General features: G+C 36.8%; 1 pseudogene; it reads right to left on the bottom strand.

Moving 5' to 3' along the window:
• Window positions 1-2,819: 2,819 nt before the first annotated feature.
• LOC142620495 (metal transporter Nramp6.1-like) lies at window positions 2,820-17,306 on the bottom strand (annotated as a pseudogene).
• Window positions 17,307-25,133: the final 7,827 nt, after the last annotated feature.

Below are 25,133 nucleotides of genomic sequence, written 5' to 3'. Positions count from 1 at the left end.
GGTATGCTTTTAGGTCTTCGAACACTTACTGACATTCAGCCATCTATTCAAACGACTTCTTCAATGTGTGGGAGAAAGGCAGACATTTGTCTGTTGCTCTTGAGACAAACCTATTTAGTGCAACTACTTTGCCGTTAAGGCTTTGTACTTCCTTGATGTTTGTTGGTGGCATCATCTCCATTATTGCCCATATCTTGTCTGGGTTCACCTCAATACCTCTCTAGGATACCATAAACCCCAAGAATTTTTCAATCATCACTCCAAATGTGCACTTGTTCAGATTTAGCTTCATGTTGTACGAACAAAGGGTGTCAAAGGTTTCCTTGAGGTCGTCCAAATGGTTATCTTCTAGTTGGCTTTTTACCAACATGTCATCCACGTAGACTTGAACGTTTCTTGTTCAAACATCTTGTTCATCAGCCTTTGATACGTGGTGTCGGCGTTCTTAAGTCCGAATGACATTACTTTATAGTAGAAAAGACCTTGGCTGGCGACAAAAGAAGTCTTCTCCTGATCAGCTTCATCCAACTTGATCAGATTGTAACCAGAAAACGCGTCCATGAAGCTCAGCAACTGGTGTCTTGTTGTCGAATCCACCAAGATGTCAATCTGTGGAAGTGGGTAGCTATCCTTAGGGCATGCCCTGTTCAAGTCCGTGAAGTCTACGCACATTCTCCATTTTCTGTTGACCTTTTTGACCATCACCACATTGGCCAACTAGTCAGGGTAGTATACTTTTCGTATGAATTCAGCTTCCTGTAATTTGTGAACCTCTTCTGTTATGGCCCTGTCCCGCTCCTGTGCGACCACCCATTTCTTCTGACGGATGGGAGAAAACGAGGGCGATACATTCAATTTGTGGACTATGACCGAAGGATCAATTCCGGGCATGTCTTTATGACTCTAGGAAAAGGCATCCTGGTTCTCCCTTAGAAGTGTTGTGAGTGCCCGACGAATTGGTAGGCTAGCAAGAGTACCGATTTTGGTCATTCACTCAGGCCTAAAGTCAACAAGGTGTACCTTTTCCAATCCTTCCACTGGTTCTACCACCGTCCGCTGTTCTTCTATGCATATGGTTTGTAAATGGTCATCCATCTCCAGCATGGCAATGTAGCACTCGTGCTCTGCTACTTGATCCCCTCCTACCTCTCCCACTCCATATTCGATGGGGAACTTGATCATCAGGTGGTAAGTTGAAGTTACGGCCTTCCACAAATTAAGTGTAGGACGGCCCAGGATGGCGTTATAAGTAGACGAACAGTCTACAACCAAGGAATGTGACATCTTTGGTGATCTGTTGAGGGTAAACTCTAGCTGTCATAGGCAAAGTGACCGTACTGAGGGGGTACACTCTTGTCCCTCCAAATCCAACGAATGGCGCGTTAGTTGGAACCAGCCATTCTCTCTCAATCCTCATCTGCTGGAACGCCAGGTAGTAGAGTATATCAACTGAGCTCCCATTATCCACAAGGACCCGGTGAGTGTTGTAGTCCCCAACCCGTATGCTAACTACAAGCGCATCATCATGTAGGTGGTGGAGACGTTGAGCATCGTCCTCTGTGAATCCAATTACAAGATTGTCGATGCGTGCCATCTTTGGCACCAAGCCTGTCAGCTGGACGTTCTGAACCATCCTGAGGTATGTCTTGCGTGCCTTCCTCGTTGAGCCAGTGGTTGTGGTGCCTCCTACAATCATCCTTATGTCTCCTAGTGGTGGCCTAGGACACTCATTTTCCTCCAGGATGGCTTGCTCTTGTGGTTGGTCCATCATTTCCTTGCTGACGAACCTTTGCAACTTTCCTTGTCAAATAAGGGCTTCTATCTGCTACTTCAAGTCGTAACAATCGGATGTATCATGACCATGATCACGGTGGAAGCGACAGTATTTGTCTCTAGACCTCTTACTGGGGTTTCCCTTCAGCTGGCCAGGAAATGTCAAGGCTCCTTTGTCCTTGATCTGCATTAGGACTTGATTAATTGGGGCATTCAGCAGGGTGAAACTCACGAACCTTCTAGTGGGGGGTTTGGAGCACCTATCCTCCCGTCTGTCTCCAATCCTTTTTGTCTTTTGCCCTCTATCTTGTCGTGCTTCTTCTAGTCTTTTCCTCTTTTGGGGCTTCTCTTCTTGGGCAAGCAACGCGTCTTCCGCATTCATGTGCTTAGTAGCTCCGTAAAGCACATCCGACATAGTTTTTGGATCGTTTTTGTATAAGGAAAACAAAAACTTCCTATTCCGTAATCCATTGGTGAATGCAATCACGAGTATCTCGTCGTCAGCTTAATCAATTGAGAGGGCCTCCTTTCATTCATATCTTGTATAGGGAATACAACCCCTTTCATTCATATCTTGAAACAACACCAAAGCCCTCTCAATCCGGTAAGTTTTACAACAACCATTAATCAAAGAATTGTACGTCACAACATCAGGAACAAATCCCTTGAAAAGCATAATCCGAAACAAATGGTTTGCTTCCTACATCCTTTTCCTAATAGCCTTCCTACACCCAGTTTGCAAGCTATACTTACAATACGAACTAATCAATATTGTGTATGTATATGTATCGGGTGGGGATCTAAAACCCGGCAATTCCATCTGCTCCAACAAAAACCAGGCAATTCCATCTAAAAGGTTCAACATAAATTTACAACTGCACAATGGAAACGACCATAAGTGGTTCAAAATCACATGCAACTTCCATAGGAAGAAAGCCTTATTATATGAACTTGAAGAGACTTCATATCACATTTAACTTAGGAGCTAGCTCCCTACCACAAATGAAACCATGGCTCTTATTACATTTGACCAAGAACAAAACCCCTTACTCTGGTAGAGGGATATCGGCCAAATTCTCTCTGTAAGGAATGTGATCAACTGGGTCCACTCCACAAGAGTTGTTTTGGTCGTGTTCCATGTTGTCTTGGGTTACTGGGTGGTCCAACTTTTCAGCCTCAACAAATGTTACCACAGTGTCTTTTCGGAAGGTAAGATAGATGATTGCTAAGATGTCGATGAGCATTAGGGGAAATACTATGATCCCAATGAACACGGTTGCAACCTTGGGTAATTTGCTGTGAATTAGCCAACCCACAAAGGCTGTACATAGGTAGTAAACGTTGAAGCCAGTCATTCCCACGCCTAGGATCCACGAGATCACCATAATCTACAAGAATAATTGTCCGAGGCTTAGTTGATAAAAGAAAATATTAGGTTTTTCACTTAAATTCAATCACGTGACTATAATGATCAATAAGTTATATAGTTAAATGCAATTTTCATTAAAAAAAAAAATTGTTTATGCTATATAATTAAACAATGTAGTCATAGGATTAAATTTAAGATATAATATAATATAAAAAACCCATATATTTATTTACATTTTATAAGTATAAATTGAATTTAATTATGGGCTTTATAAAATTAGCCTATCATTCAATATACTGGTTGACCTCATTTAAAAGAACAGAATTGTAGAAGTACAAAGACAACTTGCATATATTGAATTCTTGTGTGGTCCCATCTTGGAGGTACTGCTACTGAATTTAAGGAGAGGGATTAGAGCAAATGGAAGCTCAAATGCAAGTACCATCTGCAAAACCCATTGAATTTTTATTCTATATTTGAATATAGGTATCAACATTACTAAGACATAGTTCACAAGTTACACACTGATGAAATGATGATAAGTTGGGCTGCACCTTTAGCTCCTCCAATGATGGAAACAATAAGACTAGGTGTGATGGCAATGCACCTTGTCATTAGGTTTCTAGTCCATTTTTTCATTCTAAGGTCCAAGAAACCCTAAAAATGCCACACCATTCATAAATTAATTAAAATTTAATCTCAATTAATCAAGGTAATTTCACATTATGTATGTATAAATATTTGTGTGCGTTTTATACATATGTATTCATAACCTGCATGATGAATTGTCCTGAATAAGTGTCTGTGATGGTGGAGCTTTGCCCTGAGGCCAGTAATGCAATGGCATCTATGATTGAGCTTGACCGGCCCAACACATTCTACACACATAAAACAATTTTTAAGAAAAATTATGTTAGACTTTGTGCTTAAAGATTTAATTGGATCCAAATTGATAGATAATATTTATCCCAAAAGCTTAAATTGAAAAAAAAAAAAAGAATAAATTTTTATCATTTAACTATTATTTTAATATAAAATGACATCATATATAAATTTGAACCTTTAGAAGGAAAGGGGCTGAGTCGAGGTTAAGATTATTTCATTGATTTACAATCTCATCTGAGACATTGTTTTTTTTTTTTTTTTTTTTTTTTTTTTTTTTTTTTATGGGACATCTGAGACATTGTTGGCTGAGCAAATGGTACCCGATACAGAGACAATTGCAACATTGATTAAAAATGCGATAAACAATGCGAATCCACTCTCCATCAAGTAATATTGACATGCATCCTGTAGTATTACACAATGAGGCATACATAGACAAAAGCATTTGACAAATTAGTAAAATGCAACTGTTATGTAAAATAAAGACTTTATCTATATCTACTCTTTCATTAAATAAATTATAGTTTTATAATCCATGATTATATGGTATATGAGTACTATTTTTTTTCTCGAACCACAATAAATATGTGGGTTCCAGCTAGCTCAACTGGTAAAGTCTCTGATGGTTGAATAAGAGATCTGAGATTCAATCCCTACCTACACAAAAAACTGATTGATGTCTTAGTCTGATAATAAAAAGCTATCATCAGGAGCGGACGTCATAGGTTGAAACTCTCTTTAAAAAAAAAAAAACCACAGTAAATATGGTATCCAAATGTTTGTAATTATTGAAGCACATTTGTATAATTGTTTCCTCTCTATTTTTTTTTTCTCTCTCTCTCTCTCTCTCTTTTGTTATTATTATTATTTTTAGAGTGATAATAAGCGGCAAAGCCATATTTCAATTCGAGAAAGAAAGATTAAAAGGAAAAATAGTCTAAAAAATTAATCTACATTAACAACAAAATAAATAAATAATGGTAAACTAATGTAATTGTGATACAATATCTAATATAAATGTAAAATGTACAAGTATATATTTTGTATCATCATTAAATTAAAGGAACAAAAATAATCAATTAATAGTTTCTAACAACTAAACTAAGAGACTAATCTAAATACATAAAATTTAAAAATCTAATTTGATTCTTTAAAATAAATTGAGAAAATAAATAAAAATCTAAAAGTGTTCATTGTATAGAAATATATCTGCAAAATAACATATATATCAATTTGAGATTATAGCTAACAACCAGAATTTGAAACTATGAAAAAGTTATGAGATGGAAGAGGAAAAGGATTATGGTGACTTTAAGGTTTTAGTAACCCACAAAATATTGCATAATTTAAAAAATATATATATTTTGTAAAATATGAGGCCCACTAATTAAAATGTTGTGAGCCAAAAAAAAAAAAAAAAGAAGATAAGCAAAAGTTTCCACGAATGAGAAATAGTGAAAAGGTGGGACACAACAAAATTTTTTTAACAACAATTTCACAATTTATCCAAATTAGCCTAACATCTCATACATCGTTGTTTTACACGAGACGTTGTTTTGTTAGTTAGGCAAAGCTTCCTCGTAAGATAAGTACTATTTTTTTGGAGGGGTCAGGGTGCAACTATCCTCACTTCGGCTTTTGTGATAATAGGGATATTACAGATCTAACTACATAAGCTTTACAAATTGTTGTTTTAACTTTTAAACTCTCAAGGCTTCAAAAAAAAAAAAAACAAAACAAAAAACTTTTAAACTCTCAACAAAAAAGCATTTAAGAAATTTATTTCTTATGTTATTAATTTGGCACATTTATTATCACATAAATTTGTAAAACTTTTAGTAGTAAAAGTGAAAGTGCATGTAGCTTTAACATTTTCATTAAAGTTTTAATGCTGGCTGGGAATATGCATGAAAGCACAAGCTCCTTACATTGATGCTATGGACAGAATTTGGTACTTTTCTGGATAGCACAAGAGCCGAGTGGAGAAAGAGATTGTGCCTATTGACCACAAATAAATGGAATGAATAATATCATATATAGCACAAACAATTAGAAAGAAGGAAAGAAATACATATGAAACAATGAGCAAGGATATTTAATGAAGCAGTAAATCACGTACGGCATGATTAAGGCACCCAAAAGGGCTATGACATTTCCGACGGCTCCTTGGCCACTAAGCTTGGGTACAAACAATCCCTCTATCACAGCACCCGCCGGAGGCTTTACGTAAGTCATTTCCACAAAGAAACATACAGCCATTACCAATATCAATAATGATATTAGCAACTCCAGCTTCCTAATCTGGCCACCCAAAATTCTTTTACGTTAAAATTAAGAATAATGTTAGAGATGCTACAATTTTATTATATAAAGCTTACAAACTGTTGTGATTGATAACCAAAAAAAAAAAAAAAAATCAAACATTCATCTAATAGATGGTTGAAGTCAACCAATTACATTCATTGCCTCATTAATTTGTGTAGAGTTTGTTTAGACCCCTTAAACTACAATTGGATTAACCTAGTTAACAAGCCAAATTATTACTTAGTCCAAATTCCAGATCTAGGTTACCACAATCATATAATCATATTAATGTAAAGTGCGGAATATAATAACACAAAGATATGATAATCCAGGAAAACCAAACCGGTAAAAAACTTGGGGAGGATTTAACTTAGCTATCCTCAATGTAAACCTAAATCCACTATGAAAGAATCGAAGTTGTACAATAGCGACTTAGACCACTAACATCCTATTGCTACCCACCAATAGAACTTACTGATACGACCACGTGCAAGCTCCGAGACCACGGACTCCTTCTTTCTTGGATTTTCCAACAAGTACAAGCACTCCCGCTTGTGTATCTTTTAAGCTCTTATGGCAGCAACTGAATGATCATCAAGCTCTCGAAGAAATCTCCTTCTTGATAATCCCAAGCTTGTGTGAAGGCAAGCACCTCTCTAATCTCACAAGACATTCACACAAATAGCAATATGAGCAACCAAGACTCTAGAGAGTTTTTGGGTACAAACCCTAGGTACAAAAAGAGGCACACTCTTCTCTCTCTTAGAAGTCTTTAAAAACGTGCTTAGGGTTTCCTTTATATAGTGGGAGAAGTAGATCTGAAACCCTAATCCTTAATAGGCTTGAACTGTGTTTGGGCCGACTTAAAATTCTGCAGAAAATTCCTGATGCACGATTCTCGATCGGTCGAGTCTATTCTTCGATCGATTGATCGAGCCGTGCAGAAATAGAATAGTAATTTCCTGCAACTATTCGATTCCAAACTTACATTAAACCAAACTTTGAGCAAGTCTAAACCTAGACTAAATGTTTTTATCATGGTTTGCCAACACAATATACATTGAAGTTCTAATACATTAGTCCCTAAGGTCTTAGAACCTAACAATTTGTTTAAATTTTATGTAGTTAAATTTATAATACCTTTAACATTTCCCTAAAACAAATGTGGAAAATAAAATTCAACTTTTTGAACTGCAAGAAATAGCTCAAGTTGAGACTATGTCATTTCTCGAATAAAAACCCTCAGCTTCACTTTTAGTGTATCACTTTATACTTCACAAATACAATATGCCATTTGTTTGATTTTTTTTTCCCAATCAAGATAGGTAGAGTACAAAGTAGAATGCCACAAAAGTTTTTTTTTCACCTCTCCTACGAAGTAGGTATCCCGTTCATAAGATATATTAATTCTCTCTCTCATAGTGTGAGAGTTCCAACTATAGTAGACTATTTCAACTCTCCTTTATTAATTAAAAAAAAAAAATTGCTGCTCGATATAAACATCTATTTGTTTCTCTTAATTATAAAATGTTGGTTTGAAGTGAAGTTGCCCAAAAAAAAAAAAAAAAAAAAGATTTCCCATGATTTATATTCTAATGAGTCACAAAACTATACAAACTTAGTGTGTGGCAAGTACCATTCTGGACCAATGGGTCTGATGGTTACTTGTTTGACTTTGACATCAAGAATTGGGGAGCAGCAAATTAAAATAAACTACCTAGTACCTGCTTCTCTTTTTATATTAATTTTTTTAGAGATAATTAGACCTACCTAAACAATGATGCAATCCACACGAATAGAGAGGGAAAAAAGTAATAATAAAGTCAAGGTAATTATCTTTTCAAACAAACAGTAAAATGCATATATATATATATATATATTAATATTAATTCACAACTTCGGTGAACGAAGGTGTTTCATTCGATTCATTTAGAGTGAATTGTTTTTGACTTGCATTTGATAGTCACAGAGGTTATTCTATATTCAATTTTAAGATTTTTAACTTTATAAAATTATCAAACTATCACTAGGATTAAAAAATAAAATAGATAGAAAATTTGTAGTGTGAATGGATTCAAAAGCCTGCCATCGAGTCAATACCCCTTTTTTCCCATTGTTTATATGAATCCGATTACTTACCGGTCACAAACTATGAAATAAAATGTAACTATACATCACACAACTTGCGTAGGTTTTTTTTTTTTTTTGGTTGCTGAATGGCGTAAGTAGATAGTTGAGTATAAAAATATTATACACATTTCTTAAAAAAATATAGATGGCCAAAAACTTATGTAGTAGTCTTGTCTTTTAGAAAATAGAAATATTTATTAGAACACACGAATACGAAAGTAGTATATAGAGATATTAGGCTATATATAAGAAATATCAGACTAAATTTATCTTAAAAAAAGAATAAAACAGGAGAATAATACCGGCTAGACAAAACATACGTATATAATGGACAGTTGGCATAAATGTAGTATACAAAGTATGTGGAAATATAGTAGAGCATAAAAATTAAACACCCAAATTTCATGCACAAGTGAAGCAGAAAAAATTCTTAAATTATGCCATGGAAAGTTTAAATAATGAATAAATTACCCCGTATTTCTACAAGTCAAGAAGTAAGAGAGTGCTTAAACTAGTAATGAGAACTCCAGTCCAAATTGGCATGTGAAATATTATATTTAGTGCAAAGGCTGTCCCAATTATTGTCACAAATAAAAAAATTAGAAAATTATTTATTAATGACATTATCTATATTGTCTTGTTTATTTGCTGTGTTATTCTTCCCTTAATTTGAATATGAACAATGAGACATGGTTGAGGAAAATGTTGGGAATTCAACATATATCCAAATATGTGAGAGACAAAAAAAAATAGAAGAAAAATAATAAATAAAAGCAATTGCATGACACAAGAAATTTACATGGTTAAGTACTTCCCTTACAACCACAAAATTATTGTGTTTTTACTATGTCAAAGAGAAATTACAGAGAAAGAAGTCATTAATACATTAAAGCCCTAAAATGAAGTAGCAAATAAATACCCAAACTGCAAGTCCTAAACGGGCTAAAATTGGGACAAAATTTTTTCCTAGGGGCAGCCATGGACTAAGCCTCAGAGCACTATTTCCTGCTTTTCCTGCTTGGCCAAGATTTTGTTAAATGGAACTTTCTCCTTTTTAAAATTGTCATGCTTTCATGTTGGGTCTGGTCACAAACTAGATTAAAACACAAATTAGGCTCAACATGACCCAACAAAAAATTCAAGAATGATAAGACCCCTACATGCATGAATGGTAAGGATATTATAAAATTTAAAAAACAAAAAAAAAAAAAGAAGAAGAAGAAGAAGAAGAAGAAGAAGAAGTCAATTTTATTGTTTTACCTTCAGGTATGTCAGCGGCTATGACAGCAACCTTGGCTAGCAACCATAGGCAATACTTCATATATTTTGGGTACTCAAACTTACATAATTCTGAAAGGTGTTTTCCTGTGGAGATCGATATGTAAACAGTAAACACATACTTAGCTTGATTAATTACTAGTAGAAACAAAATTGCGGCAGAAACTATAATAGCTTTTATCAATTGGCTATTTTGGTCTAGAATTTGTTTTCTGTGCATCTTACCGGTGCTTACACCAAGATTTGCAGCTAGTGATTGAATTATGAGCGCAAAGATCAGCCCAATAAGTATCACCCATAGTTGCTGAAAATAGCAAATAGCACGACCATGCTTAGTGTTTCTCTTGTAAATAATTTCTAATTATTTTGGCCTTCATGTTTCAGTATATTTTTTGTCTTTAAAGTTTTGGGTTGTTTTTATTTTGGTCATTTACATTTCAAAATTTTCATTTTCAATGAAAGACTTGAAACTTAGATGGCCAATACAAAAACCAAGTCAAACATGAAGAGTTAAAATGAATTTATAAAATAAAAATTGCCAAAATGAAAATAGTCTCAAACATTAAAGGTCAGAAGTATTCGTTAAAAGTACGAACTTAAGTAAGTTACAGTACTTTAAATTTGTGTCGTGAGTCATACTTATTTGATAGAAAATGAAATTCATTTTATTTAACTTTTCATCTCATCAAAACTTTGTATTCATATCAAAATATTAATTCACTCTCATATGTTAATGGGGGTAATTGTATTTAAATTCATGTATTAATCTATAGGAAATGCACTAATTATTCATGTAAAATGAGTTTATATAAGAAACAATTTATTCAGAATATGACATTGCTTCTCAAGTCTATCTTGTTGCTTTAACAATAATTAAAACTAAAAAAGTAACAAAAGGAAAAAGAAAATTTCATATGCATGAATGCACCCAAGAAATACATTTACATTTGTTAGGGAGGATTTTCGAATAGGCAAAAATGAAGAAAAGAGCCCAAAAATCCCTTTGGGTCCTTAGAAAATGAAATAAGATGGGAAGATCAAGTCTAAAATTCCAATATTGGTTAAATAGATGCTATTGGTGCATTACAAGAACAAGTCCAAGGTTCTAGACAATGACAAAATGACAAAATATGTGAAATACATAAATTTGAAACATTTCTTCACATAAAACAAGAAGAGGAATTTGAGAAAGTTGGTGTGGGAGAAAGGGAAGAATCGATTGTGCCATTTTTTTCACTCCAAGACCTCAAAATGTGGCTCTTATGCTTCTTTTTATGAGCTTTTGCTACACGGTTGGCTTGCCAAATAGCATTTGCTTCTTTTTATGAGCTTTTGACGGATGGGGTTCCCTCCAGATTAATGGCTGCTACACAGTTGCTCCCTCCACCTCATGTTAGTGATGGTACTACGTCACTTACTTGCTGGTGTTGCTTTTGCACTCTCTCTCTCTCTCTCTCTCTCTAACAAGTGCACATGAAAGTCTCAAATTGATCTCCTTTATTTATAGTGCATCTGGTATGGACCAAGTATCATCTTTTGGCAACTGGGGATGGCGTAGTAGTTACTCACTCTACACTAACTTACTCCATCATCTTTTTTCTTTTTCTTTTTTAATTTATATTTTTGATAGAGTGTTAGGACATATGTGGTTCACTTATTAAGAACACATGTCATTCTTTTATGTAATTGGCTAATCCTTTGACAAAATGCACTTTACTTGTATTACTTGTATTTGAGTAGATCTAGGATGTTTTAATACGTCAAGAAACAAAGTTTCAAGATCAAGTGTTAAAGCCATGCAAGTCTGTTCAAGAAACAAGTTGAAAAAGTGCTTATCATTAAAGCTCGACAACTGGTTCGACAGCTACATCTATCGAGCTTTAAGAAGCTGTTTCAGCCCGAGGCTCGATAGCTGCTCGACAGCATCTCGACACCTCTAGTTGTCGAGGTTTAAGAAAAACAGTGTTTCAGATTTGTTTTGATTCCAATCCGTAGATATGTCTTTAACCCTAAACATATAAAAGAATTATTTTAAGGGCCGTCAAAGTAGACACAAGTTGCACAAGCATTGAGCAAAGTCTGTTCAAGCAATTTGTGACCGGAGACATGTCTTTGCACCATAGGGTTTTGTAACCAAGCATCTTCTTGTTCTTCATTGTGAGGATGAATTGAAGAACTTTGCAGCCAACATCTTTCTCAAGTTGGTGATTGAAGTCGCGGACTGGGATCCGCGTAATTGGTTAATCACGTACTTAGAGCCGTGCATTGAAAATGAGAGATTGTCACTACAGAACAAGTCCAATTGGGTATTAGGGTAAGGGTTCAACTGTAGGTTGGTATAAGGTATTGGGATTCCTTTAGTTGTAACCGCTTGTTGTTATAATAGTGGATTCTCGGGAGTGGTGACCTTAAAATCACCCGGTGGGATTTTTGCCTTGGAGGTTTTCCCCATTCATAAACAAATCACCGTGTCAATTTATTTTTAGTTGCAGTTTAGTTTATTGGTAATTTGTTTGTGTTACCACGCGTTTGCATGTTAATTTGATTAATTAATAAATTTGGCTAATTAATCAACTTAATAAATCACAAGGGGTCAATACGTTTTTGGCCTATCATGTGGTTTCAGAGCAGGCACACTCTGATTAGGGTTTAATCCTTGTGTGTAATCCATTGACCCCTGTTTGTCATAGATAAAGGACAATCTCTTATTATCCCTCCTTTATTTGATGGGACTAACTATGCATACTGGAAGGTACGCATGAGAGCTTTTTTGCAGTCTCTAGATGAGGTGTGGCAAGCTTTAGAGATTGGCTGGACCAAGCCAAAGGAAGCACCAGCCGATTAGGGTGAGGCTAAGATCAAGGCGGCAAACTTCAACAGCAGGGCATTGAATGCGCTATTCAGTGTAGTCACAAATGAGGAATTCAAGAAGATATCCTTCACTGAAACTGAAAATGAAGCATGGACCATCCTCCAGACAACCTATGGGAAACAAAGGTTGTCAAGGATTCGAAACTTCAGAGGCTCACTACAAGCTTCGAAGATATAAAGATGGAGGAGGATGAGTCGTTTGATGAGTTCTATGCAAAACTCAAGGACATAGTGAACTCTGCCTTTAATCTTGGAGAAACTATCCCAGAACCCAAAATTGTGAAAAAAGTGCTCAGATCTCTGCCCGAAAGATTCCATGCCAAGATCACCGTGATTGAGGAATCAAAGGATATTGATAAAATTCCTTTGATAGAGCTGGTTGGAAATCTACAGACCTATGAGTTGGGTTTGTCTAGAATCACAAAGACGAGCAAGAGCAAGAGTATGGCATTGAAGGCCAAGAGCAGTGAGACGGAAGAGTCTTCAGACGATGAAGATTCTAAGATGAAGTCCTACATCACTAGGCAATTAAAGAAGTTTATGAAGAATGCTAATGGAAAAGGCTTCAACAAGGACCATAGCCAATCCAAATCTTCTCAATTCAAGGGCCAAGACAAAGGGAAGAATGATGCAAGGGATGACGACCAGTACATTGTTCCTATAGGACCTAAGTGCTTTAGGTGCCAAGGCTTCGGACACATGAAACAGGAGTGCCCAACATATCTCAAGACAATTGGGAAAAGTAAGGCACTTGTTGTACGCTAAGCGACACTGAGCTTGAAGATGATTCCTACAATGAGGATGATGAAATTTGAATGCCTTCACTGCCACAGTTAATCCTACTGAGGGGATTGTTGAAGATGTGGATGAAGAAGAGGAATTGGTGGAAGACAAGTTTGAGAAGATGGATGATCAAGATGACATTCACACAGCCTATGCTAAACTATATAAAGTCTCAGAAAAGTATAAGAAGTTGTATAGGTTGACCACCAAGAAGCTTAGTGATGTGGAGCTTGAGCGTGAAGAGCTTTCCACAAAGTTTGATGAAGCAAATCAAACTATTGGAGCACTGAGGTTTGAAAATAACTTCTTAGCTAAGAAGACTAAGAAGCTTGAAACAGAACTATTCCAAGTGAAAGCTCAGTTGGAAAGGACTTCAAGCACTAAGCTCGATGAGATGCTCAGTTTTCAAAAATTTGCTTCAAATCAAACAAGGTTAGGGTATGATTTTTCTTCCTCTAATATTACTTCTTCTAATACTACTGTTTTTGTTCCTCCTAGCAATAATGTTGAAATTGAGAACACTAATGTTAAAACTAAATTAGCTAGTGAGAATATAGACAAGGGTAAATCTATCTTAGGAGCACTCCTTAAGCAGGATAAGAAGGAAGTTAAAAACCCTAGGGCTAAGAAGGCTAACTCTCAAAGGCCTAAACAAAAGAAGCAGCATCTTTGTCATCACTGTGGAGCAGCTGGTCATACTAGACCAAATTGCTATAAGTGGTTAGCCACTGAAAATAGCAACAGCATGTTGGCGTCGGAATACTAGAATCAGTTTTCGTCCTCGTTTGCTCCTCTCGAAGATCTTCTCAAAGCCCTCATGTTCCTTTTTAACTTGAATGGTATCAATTCTTCCCCCTCATCGCCGGTTCAAAGGTTAGCGAAAAAGGAAAAGTTCTTCCATGGTGTGAAAGGAAAAGGGTTCGAAGTGATTTAATCACTTTTTCTCTCTTTCCATTTTTTTTAGTTTTGCATTACTTGTGTGTTTTGCTTTAATGTTTTGAGTTAGTCTAGTTTTATGCATTGCTTTATTTTGTTTTACATGTTTTTGGTTGTTAGTTTTTCAGTTTTAGTTATTTTGTTTTTGTTTTATAAAAATAAAAGAAAATTGAAAAATTCAGAAAAATAAAAGAAAATTGAAAAATTCAGAAAAATACAAAAACAGTGTGTGTTTGTGTACATCAGTTCTTGTGAACCTTAAAATGGCCATTGAAACAAAGTTTTCTAAACTTTGTATCTCTTGTAGCTTAGATAAGCATCTCTATGCATAACTAAGCAAGTGAGCTTTGTGGCTCTTTGTTTGTGATGAGTAAGGTCAAGTGATCTCTTGTACTTAACACTCGTATCACTCTTTTGACGGGAAGGACTAGAAAATCCTAAGAGAAAGGCATAAATAACCATCTCACCACTGTTACCCGCCAATCATGATATGACATTTGTATGCTTCGGCATAGCAAAAGTGCAATGTCATTGACATTTGTGTGCTTCGGCAAAGCAAAAGTGCAATGTCAAAAAGCTTAACAAAATTGGATATTTATTTTCTCTCTTTTATATACCCATGCATGATTTGCTTAATTAAAAGAAAAATATACAAAGAAAATAAAAGCAAAAAAAAAAAAAAGCTTTAAAACATGATTGCAAGCGTGTTTTCTAAGAGATGTGGGAGTTATAAGATGTACCTTGAAGGTGATAGTCCCCATCAAACAGTTATGATTGTGTGTCAGTTAAAATGATTTTCTCATATCTCAAATCGTCATAACATTGAGATACTTATATAATCTTGCAATTTTTTTCACACACAACACGCAATATTCTTTGCTACTTTTGATACATATGTAGGTACAATGTGATTTTGCCATCACAAGGTTTACATGTATTGATGTATGCTCACTAAACTATCTTAACTTGTTTTTGAAATATAAAATTGGTTAGACTTGTTTAGTGTGTGTGTGTGTGTGTGAGTTTTTGGAGCTAATTTCTTAACTCTTTGTTGAGTGAAAGATGATTTTGAAAGGTTAAAATATTGGTTGGATCATTGGCTGAGTTGCATGTTTGATTGCATTCATATCTATGTTTTTCTCCTCATTTGAAAAACTGTTTTTAAGTCTTCTCGATACCTTCTCGACACCTCTCGATACCTGGCTTATCTATCGAGCTCATCTGTTGTATCTTATCGCAATCTCAACACCTCTCAATAGTTGGTGGATCGATCGAGAAACCTCTTGACCTCTCAATAGCTTCTTAATAGCTTGTGGATCGATTGAGAAACCTCCTGACCTCTCGATAGTTTATCGACTCCTTGTGGATCGATCGAGCTTCTTTTGTGTGTCTGATATTTTGTTCCTCGACACCTCCTCGACAGCTGCATCTGTTGACGCCTGTATTCTCGACACCTATCTCGACACTTGTCTAAATACCTCTCGATACCTTGATCTATCGAGATTTACTAAGGTTCTATATATAGGTTCTCACGCGATCTGGATTTCATTTTCTCAATCTCTCTCGATCTTTCCGTGCCTATTCAACTCCCAAACACTCTCTTCTCTCTCAAAACCTTCAACCCACGTGATTTTCGGCCTCTCTTGTTTCAAATCACTTGGTATGATCTCTCTCTCTCTCTCCTTCCTCATGATCTTTTCATGCATTCATACCTAGGTTTTGAGTTTCTAAAAATTATGGGGTTTTTCAAAATTGTTGAGTTTTGTAAAATTTTTGGGATGGGTTTTTACCTAAATGAGTTTTCAATCTCATACATTGCATTCCATGAGCATTATAACTGTATTATCATGCATTTAGATGTGTGCAATTTGATTGTGTGCTGGTAGGATTGGATTGGGCTGAGCCCATGAGGTCTTTTATATTGCATGTTACATGTTCATGCATACGTTCTTTCCTTTTAATATACTTGCTATATTTGACCTATGTTGGAACTTTTCTGAGTGTTTCTTTCTTCTCCCTCTCTCTCTAGTTTACGTTAGTGCGTCAATGGCACCAAAACGTAAGTCTGTTCCATCCCAAAACCATTTTCGTTCTAGGGCCTCATTGTCTTCTGATCCTACTCCTTCTTTTGTTCGGTTCCGTGATGAGAAAGCCCAAAAGGACTTCTTAGAGAACTTCTCTAAATGAGGTGTTCATTCGGAACACCAAGTTGTTTTGTCAGATTTCGTCGACACTGACCTTCCTGATGTCATTCACAAACGAGAATAGGAGTCACTGTGTGACGTCCCGGTCACATGTCCTTCCGTGCTAATTCAGGAGTTCTACTCCAACATGCATGGAACTGATACTTCAGTACCTCTCTTTCATATTCACGTTCGAGGTACGCACATTGTAGTCACATCGGAGTTAGTATCCGATGTGCTTCATGTTTCAAGGGTTGTGCATCCTGACTACCCTAGTTGTGAGCGTCTACGGACTGTGTCTAAAGATGAGATGATCTCCGCTTTCTGTGAGCACCCAGCTGATTGGGGTGAACGTCAGTTTACATCATGTCGACCTTTTGTTGAAGGTCCTAGATTCTTGAACATGGTGATGACTTTTGTGTTGTATCCTCTCTCTCACTACAACTCCATTACAGAGTCTCGTTCTCATTTTCTATTGTCCCTTCTTGAGGATCTTTCTATAGATTTTCCATCACACTTCATCATTTCTATCATTGATGTGTATAGGGATACGGCGACCCGTGGTAAGCTCATCTTTCCTTCTGTTATCACGCGGATCTTACGCCATTTTTTTTTCCTTTTCCCTCTTTTGACCACTTCTCTGTCATGTGTGCCATTGACTACGCTACCATTAAATGGAGTGAGGCGTAGTTTCGTTCGATGTGGTCCGGTTCAGCAGCTTCTCCTACTCCTTCGGGTCCTTCTACCTCCGCTCCTTTTTCTTCAGTAGGAAGTGTGACTTTGGATGCGATCATGGCGCAGCTTCAGCGCATGACTGCTTGCCTTGATACACTTTCTACGGAGTTGTATCAGGTGAACACCCGTGTTGGCCATATTGATAGACGGCAAGCTCGCCTTGGTGGTTTTGTGGAGTCTCCTTCTCCTCCTCCTCCCAAGGCATTCGAGACACCTGATGATGGTTCTAGCGATGATGATGGTGAGGATGGAGATGCTAGCTCTTCCAGTTCTGACGAGATGTCTACTTGACACTCTTACCCTTTGTCACTCGTGACAAAAAGGAGGAGTAGTTTTGGATATGACAGTAGTCATTCATAGGGGGAGAGTTAGGACATAGGAGATTTTTGTTAGGGGGAGAGTTAGTTTTCTTTTTAGGGATGTAGTAAGGATTACATATATCTTTTCTTTTCTTCCTAGTTAGAGATACATTGTTCTTGTACCTAGGTCTTGTGACCATTTTTACATACATGATGCTTATAAAGTGGTATATATGATGATGTATGTTTTATTCACCTATCTCTACATGTGTTGTTTCTTTTCTCTCTTTATACACATGATTCTTATATTTGTATGCAATCTATTATTTCTGCTTCACACAAAGATGCCTTGATGTATTTTGTTTAAAATGTTATAGAATAACAGGTTGTCAAAGTCTACTTGTCATGAACTCTCTTCTTGTAGAGTTTTTCAAGAGTTTATGTTAGGATAGATTTTATTGTATTCAACAAGTAAGCATGAGTTGAGTGTTTTATGACTTCTCTCATATGTTCATTTGTTTATTGTGGTTTTGTCACGGATTGCCAAAGGGGGAGATTGTTAGGACATATGTGGTTCAATTGTTAAGAACATATGTCATTCTTTTATGTAATTGGCTAATCCTTTGACAAAACGCACTTTACTTGTATTACTTGTATTTGGGTAGATACAGGATAATTTAATACGTCAAGAAACAAAGTTTCAAGATCAAGTGTTAAAGCCATGAAAGTTTGTCCAAAAAACAAGTTGAAGAAGTGCCTATCATTAAAGCTCGACAGCTGGCTTGACAGCTACATCTATCGAGCTTTAAGAAGCTGTTTCAATCCCGAGGCTTGACAGCTGCTTGATAGCATCTCGACACCTCTAGCTGTCGAGGTTTAAGAAAAACAATGTTTCAGATCTGTTTTGATTCCAATATGTGGATATATCTTTAGGCCTTCTTTTCTCATAACCCTAGACATATAAAAGGATTATTTTAAGGGCCGTCAAAGTAGACACAAGTTGCATAAGAATTGAACAAATTCTGTTCAAGCAATTTGTGACCGGAGACAAAGTTTGCCCTAGTTCATCTCTTTGTGAAGAAGCTGCTTTGTCCTTGCACTATAGGGTTTTGTAACCAAGCATCTTCTTATTCTTCATTGTGAGGATGAACTAAAGAATTTTGCAGCCAACATCTTTCTCAAGTTGGTGATTGAAGTCGCGTACTGAGATCCGCGGAATTGGTTAGTCACGTACTTGGAGCCGTGCATTGAAAAGGAGACATTGTCACTACAGAACAAGTCCAATTGGGTATTGGGGTAACGGTTCAACTGTAGGTTGGTATAAGGTACTGGGATTCCTTTACTTGTAACCGCTTGCTATGATAATAGTCGATTCTCGGGAGTGGTGACCTTAAAATCACCCGGTGGGGTTTTTGCCTTGGAGGTTTTCCCTATTAGTAAAAAAATCACATGTCAATTTATTTTTCGTTGCACTTTAGTTTATTGGTAATTTGTTTGTGCTACCACGCGTTTGCATGTTAATTTGATTAATTAATAAACTTGGCTAATTAATCAACTTAATCTATCACAAGGGGTCAATACGTTTTTGGCCTATCATAGAGAAATAAAATTTTCACTCTCTTCTGTCTAGAAGTGCACCACTTAAGAACATACAAAAGAAAAAGATATTCTAAGAATGATGTTTCCAATCCTTGTCTAATATTGTACTAGGTTGCGTTACACGCAGGGGTGGGGCTACATTGCTCCTTAAATTTTAATTTGCTTTTATAACTTACATAAAAATAGGATATGTGCCCTCCTAAAAAAATATAACCGGCCCTTCCAACCCAGTTGTTCCTGAGATTTGTATTTAATCCATTAGACAATGACTATTTGTTCTCAAACATGAGAATACCTAGCACCACAATTAATTGTCCAAATATTTGTAGTTTTTCCAAAGAACAATAACTCACTCTCTCCAAATAGCATATTTGGCAGCTTATTTCTAAACAAAAATTTGCTTTCCCCTTTCAATTCTCAATCTCAATGCTACCGCCCTTTTCCTCCTCTATAGTGATGGCCCATGTAAGAATGAATTTATTCAATCATTTTGTTGGCTTTATTCCGTGCCAATTTGCTTGTAATTCAACATTTAGAAACCCTTGTATTTAGGTGGGAATCATGTAAGGGTAGTATATGAGAGAGTGTGAAGAAAAGCTCAAGAGTGTGCACTCAAGCAGGGGCTCGCGACTGGACCTCGCAACTGGCAAGTTGCTAAAAAGGCGCACGTGTGAAGCATGAAGTGGCCAGGTAGTTAGCTCGCGACTCGTTCCAGTTGCGAGCTCGAGTCACCAGAATGCCCTGTTTGGCTAAAAATGACCTTTCGCATTCCAAACACACACCAGTATAAATACCCCATATACCTACGTATTGTAGAGAGCTTCTAGAGAGAACTTTGAGAGAGAAACCCTAGAGAAAAACAAGATTTACTCATCCACAATCTTCATCCTTTGATTCTCCGAATTCCTCTACTCTCACCCTCTCCATTGTTAAATCCTTAAGAGGTACATTTTAGCCAAATCCTTTTCTCACCATACCCATATCTGTGGGAAGGTTATTTGGTGCTTGGGAAGCAGTTAGGAAGGGACCAATTGATATTAGTTGATGCTATGGGCTATAGCGGAATCCGGTAAGCTAGAGAAGACAAAGGTTCGGCGTAACCTCGTTGGAGCAAGAAGCTTAGAGGGCTTAGGTACACTGGGTAGATTAGGCTTGGAGGGTCTTCTGCTGTTCATGTATCCTAACTTCATTCTCTAGTGGATTATTGACCACTTGGAGGGCGGCGGAGAGGTTTTACGCCGAGGACTTCGGTTTCGTCTTCGATAACACATCGCTGTGTTGTCTTTGTGTTTGCATCTCTCTTCCCTTAATCTTTACCATTTAATTTCTGTTGTGGTTGTGATTAATTTCGGTTTAGATCATTTTACCGATTCTGATTTAGCTTATTTTCATATTCCGCATATACATTGTTTGATAATAAGCTTGTGTTGGTAATTTTTAAATTGGGGGTCTAAACGTTCTAAGGTGTTTTTCACACTTTTTGAACATTTAATTGGTATCAGAGTGGGTGTACTTGCTGTGGTTTAATTACCTAAGTGCGATCCTTGACCCCAATTGAGCTGGATCGATCTCAATCCCTCAATGCTCCACCATATTTTGATGGAAGCAACTATGCTTTTTTTAAAGTTTGCATGAGGGCATTCTTATGTTCAATTGATGAGACTGTTTGGGATGCTGTAGATGTTGGATGGACAAGGTCGAAAGCTGCTAAATCCACATGGGATAAGGCGGCACTTGTGGCAGCCAATGCAAATAGCAAGGCACTGAATGCTATTTTTTGTGGTGTTTCTCCAGATGAGGTTCACAGGATCTCTCACATAACAATTGCCAAGGAGGCATGGCAAATACTTAATGAGGTAATTATTGGTAAGTTCAACTTGGGTGAAAAGACGGAGGACTCAAAGATAGTGAGGAAAATTCTTCGATCATTGCCGGAGAGCTTTCGTGCGAAGGTTACAGCTATTGAAGAGAGCAAGGACTTTGATGATATCAAAGTTCAAGAATTAGTTGGCTCACTTCAAACTTACAAGCTGTCATTGCCATCACAAAAGAAGAGCAAATCACTTGCTCTAAAGACAATCAATGAGAGGGTGGAAACTCATGACTCATCGGATGAGGATGAGGTCGAGAAAGATGTAGCATATCTTGTAAAGAATTTTAGAAAGTTCTTGAAATTCAAAAAGAATCGAAAATTTGCTGAGAAGAGAAAATTCCCAAGTTCCGAAAAAGATAAAAAGGAATTTAAGAAGAAATATGGGAAGGATTTTCAATCCTTTCAAGGAATCACATGCTTCAAATGCAATGGACATGGACATATCACGAAAAAGTGTCCCAATTATTTGAGAGGGAAAGGCAAGGTGTATGCCACCACTCTTAGTGATTCTGACTCCTCTGATTCAGATTCAGATGAAAGCTGTGATGAAGAGGGAAACTTCTCTGCATTTATGACCATTGCTCATGTGGAATCTTTAGATGATTTAAGTGTGTTAGTGAAAGAGCTTGTTGAGTACATTGAATTGGAGTTAGTGGGGATAGCAGAAGAATCCGATGATGAGAAAGATAAAAGAGCTGAGGGACTGCAAAAGACCTCCAACTCTCTCTTTGAGAAGACCAGTGAATATGCAAAAGTGGCTAATGCAGCCATTAATAAAATGAAGAGAGCAGACCAAGACTACAAGAGTCTTTTTATTTCGATACAAGGAGACTAAGTGACCAAAGTCTACTCAAAGATAAAATTTCTTGAGCTTGAGGTGGTTCAAGCTAATGCTAAAATAGAGCGAGTCTCCTCCAAGAAGCTTGAAGAAATGCTTGCTCACAAAAAACCTTTTTTCGACAAAAGCAGATTGGGATACTCCAGAGAGAGTAGTTCGGTTGCTAATATCTCCAAGGAAATGAAATTTGTGAAAGCTAAGGAACAAGTAGTAGAAACTTCTATTATTGAGAAGCTGAAGCCAGAAAAGAAGCGGAACGTGACTGACCAAAGGTTTTTGACTAAGCCACCTAATCAATTAGTGGTCGTACCTAAGGGTAAAGGGAAATCTCTCCCAAAGTCACAAAGAGGTCCTAGAACTCAACATTTCTGCCATCACTGTGGAATTTCAAAACACACCAGACCAAATTGTCATAAGCTCCAAGCATTGAAGAATTCAAGTGGTCGAAGGTCGAGAGGACCAAGACATGGCAAAGGAAATTGGACTGCTGAGCAACCTAAAAGTCAAGAAAGTCATCCTGGAATGAGGGATGTGATGAAGATGATTGATGTTTTCACCACCTGCTTGACAAGCTTCACCCCAAACGCAAGTGTCGCGTGGGTGAAGAAGGGTACTCATGCATAAACATTATAACATCTCCTTGCATAGACTTGTGCCTATATATCTTCCCACTCTTTTATTCTTTTATTTTTTATATAGCTCAACAAATGTAAATCTCAAAATGAAAAGAGATATTGAGCTACAAAAACCTTCGCACATACTAGTATTTGACTAGGAAAAAGAGAAAGCGACTTTCGTGAAAAATTGTATGATGCCCAAAAAGCCAAAGGCTTGCTCATCAAATTGACATATCAAAATTTCAAGCATCAATCTCAAAATGAGATGTATTGATCCAAAAAGATCAAATGTTATGATGTAATTGGAGCCAAATGAAAAGCTTCAAAATAATGTTATTAAATTTTGTGGGAAGTCATATATGCACATTTCTATAATTGAGATGGATTACTTCTCCTCGTGCTGATTGTGTATGCCTTGGTTGAATTGATCATTGAAGCTTCACATTAGACTAAGGATTATCTCATCTTTGGTACCCACACACATCACACATGTTTATGTTCAATAAATGCCTTATTCATTTGTGTGATTGTACATGATTAAATATATGTTGCACATGCTCAAGTATATGTTGATCAAACACAAAAATATTTTTGAGTGTTTTAGTTGTTTTTGGAAAGTATTTTTGTTTTTGAAAAATTTCAAAAATTTGTGCAACCCTGTTTTGGCGACTTGCCTCACGGGTCAAGCCAGTCGCATGCCTCAGTCGCAAGCTTACTCAGAAGGTTTTGGCGACTCCTTGGCAGGTCAACGTCCCAGTCACGAAAAGGACTAAGAAAAATTTTCGAAAATCTGAGTTTTTGAATATCATGCGACTTAGTTTGGCGACTTGTTCGCGAGTGGATGCTTCAGTCGGGAGTTTACTCAGAAGGTTTGGCGACTCCTGTCGCGACTTACTCGTGGGTGGAACTTCCAGTCGCGAAAAATACTTAGCAAATTTTTTCAAAATTTTGTTTCAAGGGTTTTTGGCGGCTTATTTTGGCGACTTGTTCGCGACTCAATCCAGTCGCGAAAAATGCGTAATTTGCACTTTAAGGACAGTTTTTAAAACTTTTCAGTTTTCCCTCAAACAATTTTTGACTGTTCATTGTCTTCTCTCTCACAAACTCACCGTGTTTCTCCATCAAAACCCTCCATTTTTCTTCATCATCTTAACTTCAATCTTCAAGAAAAGGTATGGGTTTTCTAACTCTCTCTAAGTATTTCATGTTTAGAGACTTGATTTCTTCGATTTTGGGTTATTGTTGAGTTTTGATATCTATGATGATTCGAATATGGTTTGGGTATAATTTTTATCGAGTATTACGTGAATGGGTTGTGTTGTCTTGGATTATTTGCTGCCTGTTATACATGTGTTCATGTTTGTCTCTCCTTTTTGTATACTATTTCAAGTTTTGTGCTGTGTTGTGCATGTCATCCCTATAGAAAATTGTTTTAGGAGCTTTCTGTGGATTTCATAAATTACATTGTGATTTGTTGAGTCTACACAATCATCACAATTTGCACACCACACACATCAGTGTTGCTCATGAGCATATACATGCTTAAATACTGAATACTTGGTTCATTTACCATGTTTGAGTACTTAGTTTTGTTTTAACTATGGATGGTCATTTCATGGACTAACTTGGATTTAATCAAGTTTATGTTTGTGGTGTGTGGTTTTGCACTTGGTTCTCTACTGTGTGTATGCTCTTTTGCAAATGTCTCATCGTTCATGTCGAGGAAAAGAACCTATAATTGATGTTTCATCATTTCTTGCAAAACAGACTCGACGTTCGTCTCAAGTTTCAAATAGTGAGAGATTTAGGACTCCCCTTGATTCACAGACTTTCTCAAGCATTTTTTAAGATGCTCCCACTGTGGTGGAGCGAGTTGTAAAATTTGATACCTTGAGAACAACATTTATTCCTCAGATTTTTGAAGCAAAAGATTGGGCTAACCTGTTCGGGAACTTCGAAGACCTGATTGATGAATTGGTTAAGGAGTTTTATTCAAACGCTAAATACACTGGCGTTGAGTTGCAGTGTTGGGTATAAGGAAAGGAGTTCAACATCAATCCAGACTACATTGCAAGGGTTCTTCGAATCAATAGACCGGTAAATGTAGACCTCACTCCATATGATGATAAACTTCCTAAGGTTCAAGATATTCTTCAAATTCTTGGGCCAGATCATGAGATTTCATCCAAAGGCACGTCCATTGGAACAACAAAGTTTGGACTTGATCTGATGACTCTCAAATTGATCATGTTCTTCAAACTCTATCCACTCTCAAACATTGCATTCATCAACCTTGGAAGAACAAAATTTCTATGTGATCTCATCACTAGAGTTCAAATTAACATCCCTGCCCACATCTTCTAGTTAATAGGGAAAACAGCAGCTCGTACAGCAGCAAGAACATGCCTACCTTTCTGTAGTCTAATCATGAAGATCATGGTTCTTGAAGGTGTTCGTCCACCAACTAATGGAAAAATGTTAACACGTCTTTGACCATTATCCATGATATCTCTTCAAGCAAGTAAGAATCACTCCTCTAAAGCACCTAAGAGTGAATCTTTCCATCTTGCTAATCCATCCGGTCATGGCTCAGCAACACCTGTGCATACCGATACTGCATCTCCTCTCGCCCCTGAGTTGTAGACTGCTAACACTCAAAC

The sequence above is a fragment of the Castanea sativa genome, chromosome 12, assembly GCF_040712315.1.
Source record: "Castanea sativa cultivar Marrone di Chiusa Pesio chromosome 12, ASM4071231v1".
Classification (NCBI taxonomy): Eukaryota; Viridiplantae; Streptophyta; class Magnoliopsida; order Fagales; family Fagaceae; genus Castanea; species Castanea sativa.
Note: the sequence above shows the minus strand (reverse complement) of the source record. Positions and strands in the feature narration are given on the sequence as shown.